Source organism: Taudactylus pleione, unplaced genomic scaffold (assembly GCF_031769625.1).
Source record: "Taudactylus pleione unplaced genomic scaffold, aTauple2 ptg000337l, whole genome shotgun sequence".
NCBI classification, from domain to species: Eukaryota; Metazoa; Chordata; class Amphibia; order Anura; family Myobatrachidae; genus Taudactylus; species Taudactylus pleione.
Window position 1 is genome coordinate 2,297,814 of NW_028284738.1, and position 25,797 is coordinate 2,323,610.

Sequence of the window (25,797 nt, forward strand, 5' to 3'; positions counted from 1 at the left end):
TGTCATTGTGTAATGTAACATGTTTCCTGTGAGCCTTTGCTGTCCTGTCATTGTGTAATGTAACATGTTTCCTTTGAGCCTCTGCTGTCCTGTCATTGTGTAATGTAACATGTTTCCTGTGAGCCTCTGCTGTCCTGTCATTGTGTAATGTAACATGTTTCCTGTGAGCCTCTGCTGTCCTGTCATTGTGTAATGTAACGTGTTTCCTGTGAGCCTTTGCTGTCCTGTCATTGTGTAATGTAACATGTTTCCTGTGAGCCTTTGCTGTCCTGTCATTGTGTAATGTAACATGTTTCCTGTGAGTATCTGCTGTCCTGTCATTGTGTAATGTAACATGTTTCCTGTGAGTCTCTGCCGTCCTGTCATTGTGTAATGTAACATGTTTCCAGTGAGCCTTTGCTGTCCTGTCATTGTGTAATGTAACATGTTTCCTGTGAGCCTCTGCTGTCCTGTCATTGTGTAATGTAACATGTTTCCTGTGAGTCTCTGCCGTCCTGTCATTGTGTAATGTAACATGGTTCCTGTGAGCCTCTGCTGTCCTGTCATTGTGTAATGTAACATGTTTCCTGTGAGCCTCTGCCGTCCTGTCATTGTGTAATGTAACATGTTTCCTGTGAGCCTCTGCTGTCCTGTCATTGTGTAATGTAACATGTTTCCTGTGAGCCTCTGCTGTCCTGTCATTGTGTAATGTAACATGTTTCCTGTGAGGCTCTGCCGTCCTGTCATTGTGTAATATAACATGTTTCCTGTGAGGCTCTGCTGTCCTGTCAGTGTGTAATGTAACATGTTTCCTGTGAGCCTTTGCTGTCCTGACATTGTGTAATGTAACATGTTTCCTGTGAGCCTCTGCTGTCCTGTCATTGTGTAATGTAACATGTTTCCTGTGAGCCTCTGCTGTCCTGTCATTGTGTAATGTAACATGTTTCCTGTGAGCCTTTGCTGTCCTGTCATTGTGTAATGTAACATGTTTCCTGTGAGCCTCTGCTGTGCTGTCATTGTGTAATGTAACATGTTTCCTGTGAGCCTCTGCTGTCCTGTCATTGTGTAATGTAACATGTTTCTTGTGAGGCTCTGCCGTCCTGTCATTGTGTATGGTAACATGTTTCCTGTGAGCCTCTGCTGTCCTGTCATTGTGTAATGTAACATGTTTCCTGTGAGCATTTACTGTCATCTCATTGTGTAATGTAACATATTTGCTGTGAGCCTCTGCTGTCCTGTCATTTTGTAATGTAACATATTTACTGTGAGCCTCTGCCGTCCTGTCATTGTGTAATGTAACATGTTTTCTGTGAGCCTTTGCTGTCCTCTCAGTGTGTAATGTAACATGTTTCCTGTGAGCCTCTGCCGTCATGTAATTGTGTAATATAACATGTTTCCTGTGAGCCTTTGCTGTCATATCATAGTGTAATATAACATGTTTCCTGTGAGCCTCTGCTGTCCTGTCAGTGTGTAATGTAACATGTTTCCTGTGAGCCTCTGCTGTCCTGTCATTGTGTAATGTAACATGTTTCCTGTGAGCCTCTGCTGTCCTGTCATTGTGTAATGTAACATGTTTCCTGTGAGCCTCTGCTGTCCTGTCATTGTGTAATGTAACGTGTTTCCTGTGAGCCTTTGCTGTCCTGTCATTGTGTAATGTAACGTGTTTCCTGTGAGCCTTTGCTGTCCTGTCATTGTGTAATGTAACATGTTTCCTGTGAGTATCTGCTGTCCTGTCATTGTGTAATGTAACATGTTTCCTGTGAGTCTCTGTCGTCCTGTCATTGTGTAATGTAACATGTTTCCTGTGAGCCTTTGCTGTCCTGTCATTGTGTAATGTAACATGTTTCCTGTGAGCCTCTGCTGTCCTGTCATTGTGTAATGTAACATGTTTCCTGTGAGTCTCTGCCGTCCTGTCATTGTGTAATGTAACATGGTTCCTGTGAGCCTCTGCTGTCCTGTCATTGTGTAATGTAACATGTTTCCTGTGAGCCTCTGCTGTCCTGTCATTGTGTAATGTAACATGTTTCCTGTGAGGCTCTGCCGTCCTGTCATTGTGTAATATAACATGTTTCCTGTGAGGCTCTGCTGTCCTGTCAGTGTGTAATGTAACATGTTTCCTGTGAGCCTTTGCTGTCCTGACATTGTGTAATGTAACATGTTTCCTGTGAGCATCTGCTGTCCTGTCATTGTGTAATGTAACATGTTTCCTGTGAGCCTCTGCTGTCCTGTCATTGTGTAATGTAACATGTTTCCTGTGAGCCTTTGCTGTCCTGTCATTGTGTAATGTAACATATTTCCTGTGAGCCTCTGCTGTGCTGTCATTGTGTAATGTAACATGTTTCCTGTGAGCCTCTGCTGTCCTGTCATTGTGTAATGTAACATGTTTCTTGTGAGGCTCTGCCGTCCTGTCATTGTGTATGGTAACATGTTTCCTGTGAGCCTCTGCTGTCCTGTCATTGTGTAATGTAACATGTTTCCTGTGAGCATTTACTGTCATCTCATTGTGTAATGTAACATGTTTCCTGTGAGCCTCTGCTGTCCTGTCATTTTGTAATGTAACATATTTACTGTGAGCCTCTGCCGTCCTGTCATTGTGTAATGTAACATGTTTTCTGTGAGCCTTTGCTGTCCTCTCAGTGTGTAATGTAACATGTTTCCTGTGAGCCTCTGCCGTCATGTAATTGTGTAATATAACATGTTTCCTGTGAGCCTCTGCTGTCATATCATAGTGTAATATAACATGTTTCCTGTGAACCTCTGCTGTCCTTTCAGTGTGTAATGTAACATGTTTCCTGTGAGCCTCTGCTGTCATGTTATTGTGTAATGTAACATGTTTCCTGTGAGCCTCTGCTGTCCTGTCATTGTGTAATGTAACATGTTTCCTGTGAGCCTCTGCTGTCCTGTCATTGTGTAATGTAACATGTTTCTTGTGAGTATCTGCTGTCCTGTCATTGTGTAATGTAACATGTTTCCTGTGAGTCTCTGCCATCCTGTCATTGTGTAATGTAACATATTTCCTGTGAGCCTTTGCTGTCCTGTCATTGTGTAATGTAACATGTTTCCTGTGAGCCTCTGCTGTCCTGTCATTGTGTAATGTAACATGTTTCCTGTGAGTCTCTGCCGTCCTGTCATTGTGTAATGTAACATGGTTCCTGTGAGCCTCTGCTGTCCTGTCATTGTGTAATGTAACATGTTTCCTGTGAGCCTCTGCCGTCCTGTCATTGTGTAATGTAACATGTTTCCTGTGAGCCTCTGCTGTCCTGTCATTGTGTAATGTAACATGTTTCCTTTGAACCTCTGCCGTCCTGTCATTGTGCAATGTAACATGTTTCCTGTGAGCCTCTGCTGTCCTGTCATTGTGTAATGTAACATGTTTCCAGTGAGCCTCTGCTGTCCTGTCATTGTGTGATGTAACATGTTTCCTGTGAGCCTCTGCTGTCCTGTCATTGTGTAATGTAACGTGTTTCCTGTGAGCCTCTGCTGTCCTGTCATTGTGTAATGTAAAATGTTTCCTGTGAGCCTCTGCTGTCCTGTCATTGTGTAATGTAAAATGTTTCCTGTGAGCCTTTGCTGTCCTGTCATTGTGTAATGTAACATGTTTCCTGTGAGTATCTGCTGTCCTGTCATTGTGTAATGTAACATGTTTCCTGTGAGTCTCTGCCGTCCTGTCATTGTGTAATGTAACATGTTTCCTGTGAGCCTTTGCTGTCCTGTCATTGTGTAATGTAACATGTTTCCAATGAGCCTCTGCCGTCCTGCCAGTTTGTAATGTAACATGTTTCCTGTGAGTCTCTGATGTCCTGTCATTGTGTAATGTAACATGTTTCCTGTGAGCCTCTGCCGTCCTGTCAGTGTGTAATGTAACATGTTTCCTGTGAGCCTCTGCCATCCTGTCATTATGTAATGTAACATGTTTCCTGTGAGCCTCTGCCGTCCTGTCATTGTGTAATGTAACATGTTTCCTGTGAGCCTCTGCCGTCCTGTCATTGTGTAATGTAACATGTTTCCTGTGAGCCTCTGCCATCCTGTCTTTGTGTAATGTAACATGTTTCCTGTGAGCCTCTGCCGTCCTGTCATTGTGTAATGTAACATGTTTCCTGTGAGCCTCTGCTGTCCTGTCATTGTGTAATGTAACATGTTTCCTGTGAGCCTCTGCTGTCATGTTATTGTGTAATGTAACATGTTTCCTGTGAGCCTCTGCTGTCCTGTCATTGTGTAATGTAACATGTTTCCTGTGAGCCTCTGCCGTCCTCTCATTGTGTAATGTAACATGTTTCCTGTGAGCCTTTGCTGTCCTCTCAGTGTGTAATGTAACATGTTTCCTGTGAGCCTCTGCCATCATGTAACTGTGTAATATAACATGTTTCCTGTGAGCCTCTGCTGTCATATCATAGTGTAATGTAACATGTTTCCTGTGAGCCTCTGCTGTCCTGTCAGTGTGTAATGTAACATGTTTCCTGTGAGCCTCTGCTGTCTTGTCATTGTGTAATGGAACATGTTTCCTGTGAGCCTCTGCTGTCCTCTCATTGTGTAATGTAACATGTTTCCTGTGAGCCTCTGCTGTCCTGTCATTGTGTAATGTAACATGTTTCCTGTGAGCCTCTGCTGTCCTGTCATTGTGTAATGTAACATGTTTCCTGTGAGTCTCTGCTGTACTGTCATTGTGTAATGTAACATGTTTCCTGTGAGTCTCTGCTGTCCTGTCATTGTGTAATGTAACATGTTTCCTGTGAGTCTCTGCCGTCCTGTCATTGTGTAATGTAACGTGGTTCCTGTGAGCCTCTGCCGTCCTGTCATTGTGTAATGTAACATGTTTCCTGTGAGCCTCTGCCGTCCTGTCATTGTGTAATGTAACATGTTTCCTGTGAGCCTCTGCTGTCCTGTCATTGTGTAATGTAACATGTTTCCTGTGAGCCTTTGCTGTCCTGTCATTGTGTAATGTAACATGTTTCCTTTGAGCCTCTGCTGTCCTGTCATTGTGTAATGTAACATGTTTCCTGTGAGCCTCTGCTGTCCTGTCATTGTGTAATGTAACATGTTTCCTGTGAGCCTCTGCTGTCCTGTCATTGTGTAATGTAACGTGTTTCCTGTGAGCCTTTGCTGTCCTGTCATTGTGTAATGTAACATGTTTCCTGTGAGCCTTTGCTGTCCTGTCATTGTGTAATGTAACATGTTTCCTGTGAGTATCTGCTGTCCTGTCATTGTGTAATGTAACATGTTTCCTGTGAGTCTCTGCCGTCCTGTCATTGTGTAATGTAACATGTTTCCAGTGAGCCTTTGCTGTCCTGTCATTGTGTAATGTAACATGTTTCCTGTGAGCCTCTGCTGTCCTGTCATTGTGTAATGTAACATGTTTCCTGTGAGTCTCTGCCGTCCTGTCATTGTGTAATGTAACATGGTTCCTGTGAGCCTCTGCTGTCCTGTCATTGTGTAATGTAACATGTTTCCTGTGAGCCTATGCCGTCCTGTCATTGTGTAATGTAACATGTTTCCTGTGAGCCTCTGCCGTCCTGTCATTGTGTAATGTAACATGTTTCCTGTGAGCCTCTGCTGTCCTGTCATTGTGTAATGTAACATGTTTCCTGTGAGGCTCTGCCGTCCTGTCATTGTGTAATATAACATGTTTCCTGTGAGGCTCTGCTGTCCTGTCAGTGTGTAATGTAACATGTTTCCTGTGAGCCTTTGCTGTCCTGACATTGTGTAATGTAACATGTTTCCTGTGAGCCTCTGCTGTCCTGTCATTGTGTAATGTAACATGTTTCCTGTGAGCCTCTGCTGTCCTGTCATTGTGTAATGTAACATGTTTCCTGTGAGGCTCTGCCGTCCTGTCATTGTGTAATGTAACATGTTTCCTGTGAGCCTCTGCTGTCCTGTCATTGTGTAATGTAACATGTTTCCTGTGAGCATTTACTGTCATCTCATTGTGTAATGTAACATGTTTCCTGTGAGCCTCTGCTGTCCTGTCATTTTGTAATGTAACATGTTTACTGTGAGCCTCTGCCGTCCTGTCATTGTGTAATGTAACATGTTTCCTGTGAGCCTTTGCTGTCCTCTCAGTGTGTAATGTAACATGTTTCCTGTGAGCCTCTGCCGTCATGTAATTGTGTAATATAACATGTTTCCTGTGAGCCTCTGCTGTCATATCATAGTGTAATATAACATGTTTCCTGTGAGCCTCTGCTGTCCTGTCAGTGTGTAATGTAACATGTTTCCTGTGAGCCTCTGCTGTCATGTTATTGTGTAATGTAACATGTTTCCTGTGAGCCTCTGCTGTCCTGTCATTGTGTAATGTAACATGTTTCCTGTGACCCTCTGCTGTCCTGTCATTATGTAATGTAACATGTTTCCTGTGAGCCTCTGCTGTCTTGTCATTGTGTAATGTAACATGTTTCCTGTGAGCCTCTGCTGTCCTGTCATTGTGTATTGTAACATGTTTCCTGTGAGCCTCTGCTGTCCTCTCATTGTGTAATGTAACATGTTTCCTGTGAGCCTCTGCTGTCCTGTCATTGTGTAATGTAACATGTTTCCTGTGAGCCTCTGCTGTCCTGTCAGTGTGTAATGTAACATGTTTCCTGTGAGCCTCTGCCGTCCTGTCAGTGTGTAATGTAACATGTTTCCTGTGAGCCTCTGCCGTCCTGTCATTTTGTAATGTAACATGTTTCCTGTGAGCCTCTGCCGTCCTGTCATTGTGTAATGTAACATGTTTCCTGTGAGCCTCTGCCGTCCTGTCATTGTGTAATGTAACATGTTTCCTGTGAGCCTCTGCCATCCTGTCTTTGTGTAATGTAACATGTTTCCTGTTAGCCTCTGCCGTCCTGTCATTGTGTAATGTAACATGTTTCCTGTGAGCCTCTGCTGTCCTGTCATTGTGTAATGTAACATGTTTCCTGTGAGCCTCTGCTGTCATGTTATTGTGTAATGTAACATGTTTCCTGTGAGCCTCTGCTGTCCTGTCATTGTGTAATGTAACATGTTTCCTGTGAGCCTCTGCCGTCCTCTCATTGTGTAATGTAACATGTTTCCTGTGAGCCTTTGCTGTCCTCTCAGTGTGTAATGTAACATGTTTCCTGTGAGCCTCTGCCATCATGTAACTGTGTAATATAACATGTTTCCTGTGAGCCTCTGCCGTCCTGTCATTGTGTAATGTAACATGTTTCCTGTGAGCCTCTGCTGTCCTGTCATTGTGTAATGTAACATGTTTCCTGTGAGTCTCTGCTGTGCTGTCATTGTGTAATGTAACATGTTTCCTGTGAGTCTCTGCTGTCCTGTCATTGTGTAATGTGACATGTTTCCTGTGAGTCTCTGCCGTCCTGTCATTGTGTAATGTGACATGGTTCCTGTGAGCCTCTGCCGTCCTGTCATTGTGTAATGTAACATGTTTCCTGTGAGCCTCTGCCGTCCTTTCATTGTGTAATGTAACATGTTTCCTGTGAGCCTTTGCTGTCCTGTCATTGTGTAATGTAACATGTTTCCTGTGAGTATCTGCTGTCCTGTCATTGTGTAATGTAACATGTTTCCTGTGAGTCTCTGCCGTCCTGTCATTGTGTAATGTAACATGTTTCCTGTGAGCCTTTGCTGTCCTGTCATTGTGTAATGTAACATGTTTACTGTGAGCCTCTGCTGTCCTGTCATTGTGTAATGTAACATGTTTCCTGTGAGTCTCTGCCGTCCTGTCATTGTGTAATGTAACATGTTTCCTGTGAGCCTCTGCTGTCCTGTCATTGTGTAATGTAACATGTTTCCTGTGAGCCTCTGCCGTCCTGTCATTGTGTAATGTAACATGTTTCCTGTGAGCCTCTGCTGTCCTGTCATTGTGTAATGTAACATGTTTCCTGTGAGCCTTTGCTGTCCTGTCATTGTGTAATGTAACATGTTTCCTGTGAGCCTCTGCTGTCCTGTCATTGTGTAATGTAACATGTTTCCTGTGAGCCTCTGCTGTCCTGTCATTGTGTAATGTAACATGTTTCCTGTGAACCTCTGCTGTCCTGTCATTGTGTAATGTAACATGTTTCCTGTGAGGCTCTGCCGTCCTGTCATTGTGTAATATAACATGTTTCCTGTGAGGCTCTGCTGTCCTGTCAGTGTGTAATGTAACATGTTTCCTGTGAGCCTTTGCTGTCCTGACATTGTGTAATGTAACATGTTTCCTGTGAGCCTCTGCTGTCCTGTCATTGTGTAATGTAACATGTTTCCTGTGAGCCTCTGCTGTCCTGTCATTGTGTAATGTAACATGTTTCCTGTGAGCCTTTGCTGTCCTGTCATTGTGTAATGTAACATGTTTCCTGTGAGCCTCTGCTGTGCTGTCATTGTGTAATGTAACATGTTTCCTGTGAGCCTCTGCTGTCCTGTCATCCAGTCATTGTGTAATGTAACATGTTTCCTGTGAGCCTCTGCTGTCTTGTCATTGTGTAATGTAACATGTTTCCTGTGAGCCTCTGCTGTCCTGTCATTGTGTATTGTAACATGTTTCCTGTGAGCCTCTGCTGTCCTGTCATTGTGTAATGTAACATGTTTCCTGTGAGCCTCTGCTGTCCTGTCATTGTGTAATGTAACATGTTTCCTGTGAGCCTCTGCTGTCCTGTCATTGTGTAATGTAACATGTTTCCTGTGAGTCTCTGCTGTCCTGTCAGTGTGTAATGTAACATGTTTCCTGTGAGCCTCTGCTGTCCTCTCATTGTGTAATGTAACATGTTTCCTGTGAGCCTCTGCTGTCCTGTCATTGTGTAATGTAACATGTTTCCTGTGAGCCTCTGCTGTCCTGTCATTGTGTAATGTAACATGTTTCCTGTGAGTCTCTGCTGTCCTGTCAGTGTGTAATGTAACATGTTTCCTGTGAGCCTCTGCCGTCCTGTCAGTGTGTAATGTAACATGTTTCCTGTGAGCCTCTGCCGTCCTGTCATTGTGTAATGTAACATGTTTCCTGTGAGCCTCTGCCGTCCTGTCATTGTGTAATGTAACATGTTTCCTGTGAGCCTATGCCGTCCTGTCATTGTGTAATGTAACATGTTTCCTGTGAGCCTCTGCCATCCTGTCATTGTGTAATGTAACATGTTTCCTGTGAGCCTCTGCTGTCCTGTCATTGTGTAATGTAACATGTTTCCTGTGAGGCTCTGCCGTCCTGTCATTGTGTAATATAACATGTTTCCTGTGAGGCTCTGCTGTCCTGTCAGTGTGTAATGTAACATGTTTCCTGTGAGCCTTTGCTGTCCTGACATTGTGTAATGTAACATGTTTCCTGTGAGCCTCTGCTGTCCTGTCATTGTGTAATGTAACATGTTTCCTGTGAGCCTCTGCTGTCCTGTCATTGTGTAATGTAACATGTTTCCTGTGAGCCTTTGCTGTCCTGTCATTGTGTAATGTAACATGTTTCCTGTGAGCCTCTGCTGTGCTGTCATTGTGTAATGTAACATGTTTCCTGTGAGCCTCTGCTGTCCTGTCATTGTGTAATGTAACATGTTTCCTGTGAGGCTCTGCCGTCCTGTCATTGTGTAATGTAACATGTTTCCTGTGAGCCTCTGCTGTCCTGTCATTGTGTAATGTAACATGTTTCCTGTGAGCATTTACTGTCATCTCATTGTGTAATGTAACATGTTTCCTGTGAGCCTCTGCTGTCCTGTCATTTTGTAATGTAACATGTTTACTGTGAGCCTCTGCCATCCTGTCATTGTGTAATGTAACATGTTTCCTGTGAGCCTTTGCTGTCCTCTCAGTGTGTAATGTAACATGTTTCCTGTGAGCCTCTGCCGTCATGTAATTGTGTAATATAACATGTTTCCTGTGAGCCTCTGCTGTCATATCATACTGTAAAATAACATGTTTCCTGTGAGCCTCTGCTGTCCTGTCAGTGTGTAATGTAACATGTTTCCTGTGAGCCTCTGCTGTCATGTTATTGTGTAATGTAACATGTTTCCTGTGAGCCTCTGCTGTCCTGTCATTGTGTAATGTAACATGTTTCCTGTGAGCCTCTGCTGTCCTGTCATTGTGTAATGTAACATGTTTCCTGTGAGCCTCTGCTGTCCTGTCATTGTGTAATGTAACATGTTTCCTGTGAGCCTCTGCTGTCCTGTCATTGTGTAATGTAACATGTTTCCTGTGAGTCTCTGCTGTCCTGTCAGTGTGTAATGTAACATGTTTCCTGTGAGCCTCTGCTGTCCTCTCATTGTGTAATGTAACATGTTTCCTGTGAGCCTCTGCTGTCCTGTCATTGTGTAATGTAACATGTTTCCTGTGAGCCTCTGCTGTCCTGTCATTGTGTAATGTAACATGTTTCCTGTGAGTCTCTGCTGTCCTGTCAGTGTGTAATGTAACATGTTTCCTGTGAGCCTCTGCCGTCCTGTCAGTGTGTAATGTAACATGTTTCCTGTGAGCCTCTGCCGTCCTGTCATTGTGTAATGTAACATGTTTCCTGTGAGCCTCTGCCGTCCTGTCATTGTGTAATGTAACATGTTTCCTGTGAGCCTATGCCGTCCTGTCATTGTGTAATGTAACATGTTTCCTGTGAGCCTCTGCCGTCCTGTCATTGTGTAATGTAACATGTTTCCTGTGAGCCTCTGCTGTCCTGTCATTGTGTAATGTAACATGTTTCCTGTGAGGCTCTGCCGTCCTGTCATTGTGTAATATAACATGTTTCCTGTGAGGCTCTGCTGTCCTATCAGTGTGTAATGTAACATGTTTCCTGTGAGCCTTTGCTGTCCTGACATTGTGTAATGTAACATGTTTCCTGTGAGCCTCTGCTGTCCTGTCATTGTGTAATGTAACATGTTTCCTGTGAGCCTCTGCTGTCCTGTCATTGTGTAATGTAACATGTTTCCTGTGAGCCTTTGCTGTCCTGTCATTGTGTAATGTAACATGATTCCTGTGAGCCTCTGCTGTGCTGTCATTGTGTAATGTAACATGTTTCCTGTGAGCCTCTGCTGTCCTGTCATTGTGTAATGTAACATGTTTCCTGTGAGGCTCTGCCGTCCTGTCATTGTGTAATGTAACATGTTTCCTGTGAGCCTCTGCTGTCCTGTCATTGTGTAATGTAACATGTTTCCTGTGAGCATTTACTGTCATCTCATTGTGTAATGTAACATGTTTCCTGTGAGCCTCTGCTGTCCTGTCATTTTGTAATGTAACATGTTTACTGTGAGCCTCTGCCGTCCTGTCATTGTGTAATGTAACATGTTTCCTGTGAGCCTTTGCTGTCCTCTCAGTGTGTAATGTAACATGTTTCCTGTGAGCCTCTGCCGTCATGTAATTGTGTAATATAACATGTTTCCTGTGAGCCTCTGCTGTCATATCATAGTGTAATATAACATGTTTCCTGTGAGCCTCTGCTGTCCTGTCAGTGTGTAATGTAACATGTTTCCTGTGAGCCTCTGCTGTCATGTTATTGTGTAATGTAACATGTTTCCTGTGAGCCTCTGCTGTCCTGTCATTGTGTAATGTAACATGTTTCCTGTGAGCCTCTGCTGTCCTGTCATTAAGTAATGTAACATGTTTCCTGTGAGCCTCTGCTGTCTTGTCATTGTGTAATGTAACATGTTTCCTGTGAGCCTCTGCTGTCCTGTCATTGTGTATTGTAACATGTTTCCTGTGAGCCTCTGCTGTCCTCTCATTGTGTAATGTAACATGTTTCCTGTGAGCCTCTGCTGTCCTGTCATTGTGTAATGTGACATGTTTCCTGTGAGTCTCTGCCGTCCTGTCATTGTGTAATGTAACATGGTTCCTGTGAGCCTCTGCCGTCCTGTCATTGTGTAATGTAACATGTTTCCTGTGAGCCTCTGCTGTCCTGTCATTGTGTAATGTAACATGTTTCCTGTGAGCCTCTGCCGTCCTGTCATTGTGTAATGTAACATGTTTCCTGTGAGCCTCTGCCGTCCTGTCATTGTGTAATGTAACATGTTTCCTGTGAGCCTCTGCCATCCTGTCTTTGTGTAATGTAACATGTTTCCTGTTAGCCTCTGCCGTCCTGTCATTGTGTAATGTAACATGTTTCCTGTGAGCCTCTGCTGTCCTGTCATTGTGTAATGTAACATGTTTCCTGTGAGCCTCTGCTGTCATGTTATTGTGTAATGTAACATGTTTCCTGTGAGCCTCTGCTGTCCTGTCATTGTGTAATGTAACATGTTTTCTGTGAGCCTCTGCCGTCCTCTCATTGTGTAATGTAACATGTTTCCTGTGAGCCTTTGCTGTCCTCTCAGTGTGTAATGTAACATGTTTCCTGTGAGCCTCTGCCATCATGTAACTGTGTAATATAACATGTTTCCTGTGAGCCTCTGCCGTCCTGTCATTGTGTAATGTAACATGTTTCCTGTGAGCCTCTGCTGTCCTGTCATTGTGTAATGTAACATGTTTCCTGTGAGTCTCTGCTGTGCTGTCATTGTGTAATGTAACATGTTTCCTGTGAGTATCTGCTGTCCTGTCATTGTGTAATGTGACATGTTTCCTGTGAGTCTCTGCCGTCCTGTCATTGTGTAATGTGACATGGTTCCTTTGAGCCTCTGCCGTCCTGTCATTGTGTAATGTAACATGTTTCCTGTGAGCCTCTGCCGTCCTTTCATTGTGTAATGTAACATGTTTCCTGTGAGCCTTTGCTGTCCTGTCATTGTGTAATGTAACATGTTTCCTGTGAGTATCTGCTGTCCTGTCATTGTGTAATGTAACATGTTTCCTGTGAGTCTCTGCCGTCCTGTCATTGTGTAATGTAACATGTTTCCTGTGAGCCTTTGCTGTCCTGTCATTGTGTAATGTAACATGTTTCCTGTGAGCCTCTGCTGTCCTGTCATTGTGTAATGTAACATGTTTCCTGTGAGTCTCTGCCGTCCTGTCATTGTGTAATGTAACATGGTTCCTGTGAGCCTCTGCTGTCCTGTCATTGTGTAATGTAACATGTTTCCTGTGAGCCTCTGCCGTCCTGTCATTGTGTAATGTAACATGTTTCCTGTGAGCCTCTGCTGTCCTGTCATTGTGTAATGTAACATGTTTCCTGTGAGCCTTTGCTGTCCTGTCATTGTGTAATGTAACATGTTTCCTGTGAGCCTCTGCTGTCCTGTCATTGTGTAATGTAACATGTTTCCTGTGAGCCTCTGCTGTCCTGTCATTGTGTAATGTAACATGTTTCCTGTGAGCCTCTGCTGTCCTGTCATTGTGTAATGTAACATGTTTCCTGTGAGGCTCTGCCGTCCTGTCATTGTGTAATATAACATGTTTCCTGTGAGGCTCTGCTGTCCTGTCAGTGTGTAATGTAACATGTTTCCTGTGAGCCTTTGCTGTCCTGACATTGTGTAATGTAACATGTTTCCTGTGAGCCTCTGCTGTCCTGTCATTGTGTAATGTAACATGTTTCCTGTGAGCCTCTGCTGTCCTGTCATTGTGTAATGTAACATGTTTCCTGTGAGCCTTTGCTGTCCTGTCATTGTGTAATGTAACATGTTTCCTGTGAGCCTCTGCTGTGCTGTCATTGTGTAATGTAACATGTTTCCTGTGAGCCTCTGCTGTCCAGTCATTGTGTAATGTAACATGTTTCCTGTGAGGCTCTGCCGTCCTGTCATTGTGTAATGTAACATGTTTCCTGTGAGCCTCTGCTGTCCTGTCATTGTGTAATGTAACATGTTTCCTGTGAGCCTTTACTGTCATCTCATTGTGTAATGTAACATGTTTCCTGTGAGCCTCTGCTGTCCTGTCATTTTGTAATGTAACATGTTTCCTGTGAGCCTCTGCCGTCCTGTCATTCTGTAATGTAACATGTTTCCTGTGAGCCTTTGCTGTCCTCTCAGTGTGTAATGTAACATGTTTCCTGTGAGCCTCTGCCGTCATGTAAATGTGTAATATAACATGTTTCCTGTGAGCCTCTGCTGTCATATCATAGTGTAATATAACATGTTTCCTGTGAGCCTCTGCTGTCCTGTCAGTGTGTAATGTAACATGTTTCCTGTGAGACTCTGCTGTCATGTTATTGTGTAATGTAACATGTTTCCTGTGAGCCTTTGCTGTCCTGTCATTGTGTAATGTAACAAGTTTCCTGTGAGCCTCTGCTGTCCTGTCATTATGTAATGTAACATGTTTCCTGTGAGCCTCTGCTGTCTTGTCATTGTGTAATGTAACATGTTTCCTGTGAGCCTCTGCTGTCCTGTCATTGTGTATTGTAACATGTTTCCTGTGAGCCTCTGCTGTCCTGTCATTGTGTAATGTAACATGTTTCCTGTGAGCCTCTGATGTCCTGTCATTGTGTAATGTAACATGTTTCCTGTGAGCCTCTGCTGTCCTGTCATTGTGTAATGTAACATGTTTCCTGTGAGTCTCTGCTGTCCTGTCAGTGTGTAATGTAACATGTTTCCTGTGAGCCTCTGCTGTCCTCTCATTGTGTAATGTAACATGTTTCCTGTGAGCCTCTGCTGTCCTGTCATTGTGTAATGTAACATGTTTCCTGTGAGCCTCTGCTGTCCTGTCATTGTGTAATGTAACATGTTTCCTGTGAGTCTCTGCTGTCCTGTCAGTGTGTAATGTAACATGTTTCCTGTGAGCCTCTGCCGTCCTGTCAGTGTGTAATGTAACATGTTTCCTGTGAGCCTCTGCCGTCCTGTCATTGTGTAATGTAACATGTTTCCTGTGAGCCTCTGCCGTCCTGTCATTGTGTAATGTAACATGTTTCCTGTGAGCCTCTGCCGTCCTGTCATTGTGTAATGTAACATGTTTCCTGTGAGCCTCTGCCATTCTGTCTTTGTGTAATGTAACATGTTTCCTGTTAGCCTCTGTCGTCCTGTCGTTGTGTAATGTAACATGTTTCCTGTGAGCCTCTGCTGTCCTGTCATTGTGTAATGTAACATGTTTCCTGTGAGCCTCTGCTGTCATGTTATTGTGTAATGTAACATGTTTCCTGTGAGCCTCTGCTGTCCTGTCATTGTGTAATGTAACATGTTTCCTGTGAGCCTCTGCCGTCCTCTCATTGTGTAATGTAACATGTTTCCTGTGAGCCTTTGCTGTCCTCTCAGTGTGTAATGTAACATGTTTCCTGTGAGCCTCTGCCATCATGTAACTGTGTAATATAACATGTTTCCTGTGAGCCTCTGCCGTCCTGTCATTGTGTAATGTAACATGTTTCCTGTGAGCCTCTGCTGTCCTGTCATTGTGTAATGTAACATGTTTCCTGTGAGTCTCTGCTGTGCTGTCATTGTGTAATGTAACATGTTTCCTGTGAGTCTCTGCTGTCCTGTCATTGTGTAATGTGACATGTTTCCTGTGAGTCTCTGCCGTCCTGTCATTGTGTAATGTAACATGGTTCCTGTGAGCCTCTGCCGTCCTGTCATTGTGTAATGTAACATGTTTCCTGTGAGCCTCTGCCGTCCTGTCATTGTGTAATGTAACATGTTTCCTGTGAGCATCTGCTGTCCTGTCATTGTGTAATGTAACATGTTTCCTGTGAGCCTTTGCTGTCCTGTCATTGTGTAATGTAACATGTTTCCTGTGAGCCTCTGCTGTCCTGTCATTGTGTAATGTAACATGTTTCCTGTGAGCCTCTGCTGTCCTGTCATTGTGTAATGTAACATGTTTCCTGTGAGCCTCTGCTGTCCTGTCATTGTGTAATGTAACGTGTTTCCTGTGAGCCTTTGCTGTCCTGTCATTGTGTAATTTCCTGTGAGTCTCTGCCGTCCTGTCATTGTGTAATGTAACATGTTTCCTGTGAGCCTTTTCCTGTCCTGTCATTGTGTAATGTAACATGTTTCCTGTGAGCCTCTGCTGTCCTGTCATTGTGTAATGTAACATGTTTCCTGTGAGTCTCTGCCGTCCTGTCATTGTGTAATGTAACATAGTTCCTGTGAGCCTCTGCTGTCCTGTCATTGTGTAATGTAACATGTTTCCTGTGAGCCTCTGCCGTCCTGTCATTGTGTAATGTAACATGTTTCCTGTGAGCCTCTGCTGTCCTGTCATTGTGTAATGTAACATGTTTCCTGTGAGCCTTTGCTGTCCTGTCATTGTGTAATGTAACATGTTTCCTGTGAGCCTCTGCTGTCCTGTCATTGTGTAATGTAACATGTTTCCTGTGAGCCTCTGCTGTCCTGTCATTGTGTAATGTAACATGTTTCCTGTGAGCCTCTGCTGTCCTGTCATTGTGTAATGTAACATGTTTCCTGTGAGCCTCTGCCGTCCTGTCATTGTGTAATATAACATGTTTCCTGTGAGGCTCTGCTGTCCTGTCAGTGTGTAATGTAACATGTTTCCTGTGAGCCTTTGCTGTCCTGTCATTGTGTAATGTAACATGTTTCCTGTGAGCCTCTGCTGTCCTGTCATTATGTAATGTAACATGTTTCCTGTGAGCCTCTGCTGTCTTGTCATTGTGTAATGTAACATGTTTCCTGTGAGCCTCTGCTGTCCTGTCATTGTGTATTGTAACATGTTTCCTGTGAGCCTCTGCTGTCCTGTCATTGTGTAATGTAACATGTTTCCTGTGAGCCTCTGCCGTCCTGTCATTGTGTAATGTAACATGTTTCCTGTGAGCCTCTGCTGTCCTGTCATTGTGTAATGTAACATGTTTCCTGTGAGTCTCTGCTGTCCTGTCAGTGTGTAATGTAACATGTTTCCTGTGAGCCTCTGCTGTCCTGTCAGTGTGTAATGTAACATGTTTCCTGTGAGCCTTTACTGTCATCTCATTGTGTAGTGTAACATGTTTCCTGTGAGCCTCTGCAGTCCTGTCATTGTGTGATGTGACATTTTTCCTGTGAGCCTTTACTGTCATCTCATTGTGTAATGTAACATGTTTCCTGTGAGCCTCTGCTCTCCTGTCATTGTGTAATGTAACATGTTTCCTGTGAGCCTCTGCTGTCCTGTCATTGTGTAATGTAACATGTTTCCTGTGAGCCTCTCCTGTCCTGTCATTGTGTAATGCAACATGTTTCCTGTGAGCCTCTGCTGTCCTGTCATTGTGTAATGTAACATGTTTCCTGTGAGCCTCTGCCGTCCTGTTATTGTGTAATGTAACATGTTTCCTGTGAGCCTCTGCTGTCTTGTCATTGTGTAATGTAACAGGTTTCCTGTGAGCCTCTGCTGTCCTGTCATTGTGTAATGTAACATGTTTCATGTGAGCCTCTGCTGTCCTCTCATTGTGTAATGTAACATGTTTCCTGTGAGCCTCTGCTGTCCTGTCATTGTGTAATGTAACATGTTTCCTGAGAGCCTCTGCAGTCCTGTCATTGTGTAATGTAACATGTTTCCTGTGAGTCTCTGCTGTCCTGTCATTGTGTAATGTAACATGTTTCCTGTGAGCCTCTGCTGTCCTGTCAGTGTGTAATGTAACATGTTTCCTGTGAACCTCTGCTGTCCTGTCATTGTGTACTGTAACATGTTTCCTGTGAGCCTTTACTGTCATCTCATTGTGTAATGTAACATGTTTCCTGTGAGCCTCTGCTGTCTTGTCATTGTGTAATGTAACATGTTTCCTGTGAGTTTCTGCTGTCCTGTCATTGTGTAATGTAACATGTTTCCTGTGAGTCTCTGCTGTCCTGTCATTGTGTAATGTGACATGTTTCCTGTGAGCCTCTGCTCTCCTGTCATTGTGTAATGTAACATGTTTCCTGTGAGCCTCTGCTGTCCTGTCATTGTGTAATGTAACATGTTTCCTGTGAGCCTCTGCTGTCCTGTCATTGTGTAATGTAACATGTTTCCTGAGAGCCTCTGCCGTCCTGTCATTGTGTAATGTAACATGTTTCCTGTGAGTCTCTGCTGTCCTGTCATTGTGTAATGTAACATGTTTCCTGTGAGCCTCTGCTGTCCTGTCAGTGTGTAATGTAACATGTTTCTTGTGAACCTCTGCTGTCCTGTCATTGTGTACTGTAACATGTTTCCTGTGAGCCTTTACTGTCATCTCATTGTGTAATGTAACATGTTTCCTGTGAGCCTCTGCTGTCTTGTCATTGTGTAATGTAACATGTTTCCTGTGAGTTTCTGCTGTCCTGTCATTGTGTAATGTAACATGTTTCCTGTGAGTCTCTGCTGTCCTGTCATTGTGTAATGTGACATGTTTCCTGTGAGCCTCTGCTCTCCTGTCATTGTGTAATGTAACATGTTTCCTGTGAGCCTCTGCTGTCCTGTCATTGTGTAATGTAACATGTTTCCTGTGAGCCTCTCCTGTCCTGTCATTGTGTAATGCAACATGTTTCCTGTGAGCCTCTGCTGTCCTGTCATTGTGTAATGTAACATGTTTCCTGTGAGCCTCTGCCGTCCTGTCATTGTGCAATGTAACATGTTTCCTGTGAGCCTCTGCTGTCCTGTCATTGTGTAATGTAACATGTTTCCTGTGAGCCTCTGCTGTCCTGTCATTGTGCGATGTAACATGTTTCCTGTGAGCCTCTGCTGTCCTGTCATTGTGTAATGTAACTTGTTTCCTGTGAGCCTTTGCTGTCCTGTCATTGTGTAATGTAAAATGTTTCCTGTGAGCCTTTGCTGTCCTGTCATTGTGTAATGTAACATGTTTCCTGTGAGTATCTGCTGTCCTGTCATTGTGTAATGTAACATGTTTCCTGTGAGTCTCTGCTGTCCTGTCATTGTATAATGTAACATGTTTCCTGTGAGCCTTTGCTGTCCTGTCATTGTGTAATGTAACATGTTTCCTGTGAGCCTCTGCCGTCCTGTCAGTGTGTAATGTAACATGTTTCCTGTGAGTCTCTGCTGTCCTGTCATTGTGTAATGTAACATGTTTCCTGTGAGCCTCTGCCATCCTGTCAGTGTGTAATGTAACATGTTTCCTGTGAGCCTCTGCCGTCCTGTCATTGTGTAATGTAACATGTTTCCTGTGAGCCTCTGCCGTCCTTTCATTGTGTAATGTAACATGTTTCCTGTGAGCCTCTGCCGTCCTGTCATTGTGTAATGTAACATGTTTCCTGTGAGCCTCTGCCGTCCTGTCTTTGTGTAATGTAACATGTTTCCTGTGAGCCTCTGCCGTCCTGTCATTGTGTAATGTAACATGTTTCCTGTGAGCCTCTGCTGTCCTGTCATTGTGTAATGTAACATGTTTCCTGTGAGCCTCTGCTGTCATGTTATTGTGTAATGTAACATGTTTCCTGTGAGCCTCTGCTGCCCTGTCATTGTGTAATGTAACATGTTTCCTGTGAGCCTTTGCTGTCCTCTCAGTGTGTAATGTAACATGTTTCCTGTGAGCCTCTGCCATCATGTAACTGTGTAATATAACATGTTTCCTGTGAGCCTCTGCTGTCATATCATAGTGTAATGTAACATGTTTCCTGTGAGCCTCTGCTGTCCTGTCAGTGTGTAATGTAACATGTTTCCTGTGAGCCTCTGCTGTCTTGTCATTGTGTAATGTAACGTTTCCTGTGAGCCTCTGCTGTCCTGTCATTGTGTAATGTAACATGTTTCCTGTGAGCCTCTGCTGTCCTCTCATTGTGTAATGTAACATGTTTCCTGTGAGCCTCTGCTGTCCTGTCATTGTGTAATGTAACATGTTTCCTGTGAGCCTCTGCTGTCCTGTCATTGTGTAATGTAACATGTTTCCTGTGAGTCTCTGCTTTGCTGTCATTGTGTAATGTAACATGTTTCCTGTGAGTCTCTGCTGTCCTGTCATTGTGTAATGTGACATGTTTCCTGTGAGTCTCTGCTGTCCTGTCATTGTGTAATGTGACATGTTTCCTGTGAGCCTCTGCTGTCGTTTCATTGTGTAATGTAACATGTTTCCTGTGAGCCTCTGCTGTCTTGTCATTGTGTAATGTAACATGTTTCCTGTGAGTCTCTGCTGTCCTGTCATTGTGTAATGTAACATGTTTCCTGTGAGTCTCTGCTGTCCTGTCATTGTGTAATGTAACATGTTTCCTGTGAGCCTCTCCTGTCCTGTCATTGTGTAATGTAACATGTTTCCTGTGAGCCTCTGCTGTCCTATTATTGTGTAATGTAACATGTTTCCTGTGAGCCTCTGCTGTCCTATTATTGTGTAATGTAACTTGTTTCCTGTGAGCCTCTGCCATCATGTAACTGTGTAATATAACATGTTTCCTGTGAGCCTCTGCTGTCATATCATAGTGTAATGTAACATGTTTCCTGTGAGCCTCTGCTGTCCTGTCAGTGTGTAATGTAACATGTTTCCTGTGAGCCTCTGCTGTCTTGTCATTGTGTAATGTAACATGTTTCCTGTGAGCCTCTGCTGTCCTCTCATTGTGTAATGTAACATGTTTACTGTGAGCCTCTGCTGTCCTGTCATTGTGTAATGTAACATGTTTCCTGTGAGTCTCTGCTGTGCTGTCATTGTGTAATGTAACATGTTTCCTGTGAGTCTCTGCTGTCCTGTCATTGTGTAATGTGACATGTTTCCTGTGAGTCTCTGCCGTCCTGTCATTGTGTAATGTAACATGGTTCCTGTGAGCTTCTGCCGTCCTGTCATTGTGTAATGTAACATGTTTCCTGTGAGCCTCTGCCGTCCTGTCATTGTGTAATGTAACATGTTTCCTGTGAGCCTCTGCTGTCCTGTCATTGTGTAATGTAACATGTTTCCTGTGAGCCTCTGCCATCCTCTCATTGTGTAATGTAACATGTTTCCTGTGAGCCTTTGCTGTCCACTCAGTGTGTAATGTAACATGTTTCCTGTGAGCCTCTGCCATCATGTAACTGTGTAATATAACATGTTTCCTGTGAGCCTCTGCTGTCATATCATAGTGTAATGTAACATGTTTCCTGTGAGCCTCTGCTGTCCTGTCAGTGTGTAATGTAACATGTTTCCTGTGAGCCTCTGCTGTCTTGTCATTGTGTAATGTAATGTTTCCTGTGAGCCTCTGCTGTCCTGTCATTGTGTAATGTAACATGTTTCCTGTGAGCCTCTGCTGTCCTGTCATTGTGTAATGTAACATGTTTCCTGTGAGCCTCTGCTGTCGTTTCATTGTGTAATGTAACATGTTTCCTGTGAGCCTCTGCTGTCTTGTCATTGTGTAATGTAACATGTTTCCTGTGAGTCTCTGCTGTCCTGTCATTGTGTAATGTAACATGTTTCCTGTGAGTCTCTGCTGTCCTGTCATTGTGTAATGTGACATGTTTCCTGTGAGACTCTGCTGTCCTGTCATTGTGTAATGTAACATGTTTCCTGTGAGCCTCTCCTGTCCTGTCATTGTGTAATGTAACATGTTTCCTGTGAGCCTCTGCTGTCCTATTATTGTGTAATGTAACATGTTTCCTGTGAGCCTCTGCTGTCCTATTATTGTGTAATGTAACTTGTTTCCTGTGAGCCTCTGCTGTCCTGTCATTGTGTAATGTAACATGTTTCCTGTGAGCCTCTGCTGTCCTGTCATTGTGTAATGTAACATGTTTCCTGTGAGCCTCTGCTGTCCTATTATTGTGTAATGTAACATGTTTCCTGTGAGCCTCTCCTGTCCTGTCGCTGTGTAATGTAACATGTTTCCTGTGAGCCTCTGCTGTCCTATTATTGTGTAATGTAACATGTTTCCTGTGAGCCTCTGCTGTCCAGTCATTGTGTAATGTAACAAGTTTCCTGTGAGTCTCTGCTGTCCTGTCATTGTGTAATGTGACATGTTTCCTGTGAGCCTCTGCCATCCTGTCATTGTGTAATGTGACATGTTTCCAGTGAGTCTCTGCCGTCCTGTCATTGTGTAATGTAACATGTTTCCTGTGAGTCTCTGCTGTCCTGTCATTGTGTAATGTAACATGTTTCCTGTGAGCCTCTGCTGTCCTGTCAGTGTGTAATGTAACATGTTTCCTGTGAGCCTCTGCCGTCCTGTCATTGTGTAATGTGACATGTTTCCTGTGAGCCTCTGCTGTCCTGTCAGTGTGTAATGTAACATGTTTCCTGTGAGTCTCTGCTGTCCTGTCATTGTGTAATGTAACATGTTTCCTGTGAGCCTCCGCTGTCCTGTCAGTGTGTAATGTGACATGTTTCCTGTGAGCCTCTGCCGTCCTGTCATTGTGTAATGTAACATGTTTCCTGTGAGCCTCTGCCGTCCTGTCATTGTGTAATGTAACATGTTTCCTGAGAGCCTCTGCCATCCTGTCATTGTGTAATGTCATGTTTCCTGTGAGCTTCTGCTGTCCTGTTATTGTGTAATGTAACATGTTTCCTGTGAGCCTCTGCTGTCCTGTCATTGTGTAATGTAACATGTTTCCTGTGAGCCTCTGCCGTCCTGTCATTGTGTAATGTAACATGTTTCCTGTGAGCCTCTGCTGTCCTGTCATTGTGTAATGTAACATGTTTCCTGTGAGCCTCTGCTGTCATGTTATTGTGTAATGTAACATGTTTCCTGTGAGCCTCTGCCGTCCTGTCATTGTGTAATGTAACATGTTTCCTGTGAGCCTCTGCCGTCCTGTCATTGTGTAATATAACATGTTTCCTGTGAGCCTTTGCTGTCCTCTCAGTGTGTAATGTAATATGTTTCCTGTGAGCCTCTGCCGTCATGTAATTGTGTAAATATAACATGTTTACTATGAGCCTTTGCTGTCATATCATAGTGTAATATAACATGTTTCCTGTGAGCCTCTGCTGTCCTGTCAGTGTGTAATGTAACATGTTACCTGTGAGCCTCTGCTGTCATGTTATTGTGTAATGTAACATGTTTCCTGTGAGCTTCTGCTGTCCTGTCGTTGTGTAATGTAACATGTTTCCTGTGAGCCTCTGCCGTCCTGTCATTGTGTAATGTAACATGTTTCCTGTGAGCCTCTGCTGTCTTGTCATTGTGTAATGTAACAGGTTTCCTGTGAGCCTCTGCTGTCCTGTCATTGTGTAATGTAACATGTTTCATGTGAGCCTCTGCTGTCCTCTCATTGTGTAATGTAACATGTTTCCTGTGAGCCTCTGCTGTCCTGTAATTGTGTAATGTAACATGTTTCCTGAGAGCCTCTGCAGTCCTGTCATTGTGTAATGTAACATGTTTCCTGTGAGTCTCTGCTGTCCTGTCATTGTGTAATGTAACATGTTTCCTGTGAGCCTCTGCTGTCCTGTCAGTGTGTAATGTAACATGTTTCCTGTGAAACTCTGCTGTCCTGTCATTGTGTACTGTAACATGTTTCCTGTGAGCCTTTACTGTCATCTCATTGTGTAATGTAACATGTTTCCTGTGAGCCTCTGCTGTCTTGTCATTGTGTAATGTAACATGTTTCCTGTGAGTTTCTGCTGTCCTGTCATTGTGTAATGTAACATGTTTCCTGTGAGTCTCTGCTGTCCTGTCATTGTGTAATGTGACATGTTTCCTGTGAGCCTCTGCTCTCCTGTCATAGTGTAATGTAACATGTTTCCTGTGAGCCTCTGCTGTCCTGTCATTGTGTAAAGTAACATGTTTCCTGTGAGCCTCTCCTGTCCTGTCATTGTGTAATGTAACATGTTTCCTGTGAGCCTCTGCTGTCCTGTCATTGTGTAATGTAACATGTTTCCTGTGAGCCTCTGCCATCCTGTCATTGTGCAATGTAACATGTTTCCTGTGAGCCTCTGCTGTCCTGTCATTGTGTAATGTAACATGTTTCCTGTGAGCCTCTGCTGTCCTGTCATTGTGCGATGTAACATGTTTCCTGTGAGCCTCTGCTGTCCTGTCATTGTGTAATGTAACTTGTTTCCTGTGAGCCTTTGCTGTCCTGTCATTGTGTAATGTAAAATGTTTCCTGTGAGCCTTTGCTGTCCTGTCATTGTGTAATGTAACATGTTTCCTGTGAGTATCTGCTGTCCTGTCATTGTGTAATGTAACATGTTTCCTGTGAGTCTCTGCTGTCCTGTCATTGTGTAATGTAACATGTTTCCTGTGAGCCTTTGCTGTCCTGTCATTGTGTAATGTAACATGTTTCCTGTGAGCCTCGGCCGTCCTGTCAGTGTGTAATGTAACATGTTTCCTGTGAGTCTCTGCTGTCCTGTCATTGTGTAATGTAACATGTTTCCTGTGAGCCTCTGCCGTCCTGTCAGTGTGTAATGTAACATGTTTCCTGTGAGCCTCTGCCGTCCTGTCATTGTGTAATGTAACATGTTTCCTGTGAGCCTCTGCCGTCCTGTCATTGTGTAATGTAACATGTTTCCTGTGAGCCTCTGCCGTCCTGTCATTGTGTAATGTAACATGTTTCCTGTGAGCCTCTGCCGTCCTGTCTTTGTGTAATGTAACATGTTTCCTGTGAGCCTCTGCCGTCCTGTCATTGTGTAATGTAACATGTTTCCTGTGAGCCTCTGCTGTCCTGTCATTGTGTAATGTAACATGTTTCCTGTGAGCCTCTGCTGTCATGTTATTGTGTAATGTAACATGTTTCCTGTGAGCCTCTGCTGCCCTGTCATTGTGTAATGTAACATGTTTCCTGTGAGCCTCTGCCATCCTCTCATTGTGTAATGTAACATGTTTCCTGTGAGCCTTTGCTGTCCTCTCAGTGTGTAATGTAACATGTTTCCTGTGAGCCTCTGCCATCATGTAACTGTGTTATATAACATGTTTCCTGTGAGCCTCTGCTGTCATATCATAGTGTAATGTAACATGTTTCCTGTGAGCCTCTGCTGTCCTGTCAGTGTGTAATGTAACATGTTTCCTGTGAGCCTCTGCTGTCTTGTCATTGTGTAATGAAACGTTTCCTGTGAGCCTCTGCTGTCCTATCATTGTGTAATGTAACATGTTTCCTGTGAGCCTCTGCTGTCCTCTCATTGTGTAATGTAACATGTTTCCTGTGAGCCTCTGCTGTCCTGTCATTGTGTAATGTAACATGTTTCCTGTGAGCCTCTGCTGTCCTGTCATTGTGTAATGTAACATGTTTCCTGTGAGTCTCTGCTTTGCTGTCATTGTGTAATGTAACATGTTTCCTGTGAGTCTCTGCTGTCCTGTCATTGTGTAATGTGACATGTTTCCTGTGAGTCTCTGCTGTCCTGTCATTGTGTAATGTGACATGTTTCCTGTGAGCCTCTGCTGTCGTTTCATTGTGTAATGTAACATGTTTCCTGTGAGCCTCTGCTGTCTTGTCATTGTGTAATGTAACATGTTTCCTGTGAGTTTCTGCTGTCCTGTCATTGTGTAATGTAACATGTTTCCTGTGAGTCTCTGCTGTCCTGTCATTGTGTAATGTGACATGTTTCCTGTGAGGCTCTGCTGTCCTGTCATTGTGTAATGTAACATGTTTCCTGTGAGCCTCTGCTGTCCTGTCATTGTGTAATGTAACATGTTTCCTGTAAGCCTCTCCTGTCCTGTCATTGTGTAATGTAACATGTTTCCTGTGAGCCTCTGCCGTCCTGTCATTGTGCAATGTAACATGTTTCCTGTGAGCCTCTGCTGTCCTGTCATTGTGTAATGTAACATGTTTCCTGTGAGCCTCTGCTGTCCTGTCATTGTGTAATGTAACAAGTTTCCTGTGAGCCTCTGCTGTCCTGTCATTGTGTAATGTAACGTGTTTCCTGTGAGCCTTTGCTGTCCTGTCATTGTGTAATGTAACATGTTTCCTGTGAGCCTTTGCTGTCCTGTCATTGTGTAATGTAACATGTTTCCTGTGAGTATCTGCTGTCCTGTCATTGTGTAATGTAACATGTTTCCTGTGAGTCTCTGCCGTCCTGTCATTGTGTAATGTAACATGTTTCCTGTGAGCCTCTGCTGTCCTGTCATTGTGTAATGTAACATGTTTCCTGTGAGCCTCTGCTGTCCTGTCAGTGTGTAATGTAACATGTTTCCTGTGAGCCTCTGCTGTCTTGTCATTGTGTAATGTAACATGTTTCCTGTGAGCCTCTGCTGTCCTGTCATTGTGTAATGTAACATGTTTCCTGTGAGCCTCTGCTGCCTTCTCATTGTGTAATGTAACATGTTTCCTGTGAGCCTCTGCTGTCCTGTCATTGTGTAATGTAACATGTTTCCTGTGAGCCTCTGCTGTCCTGTCATTGTGTAATGTAAC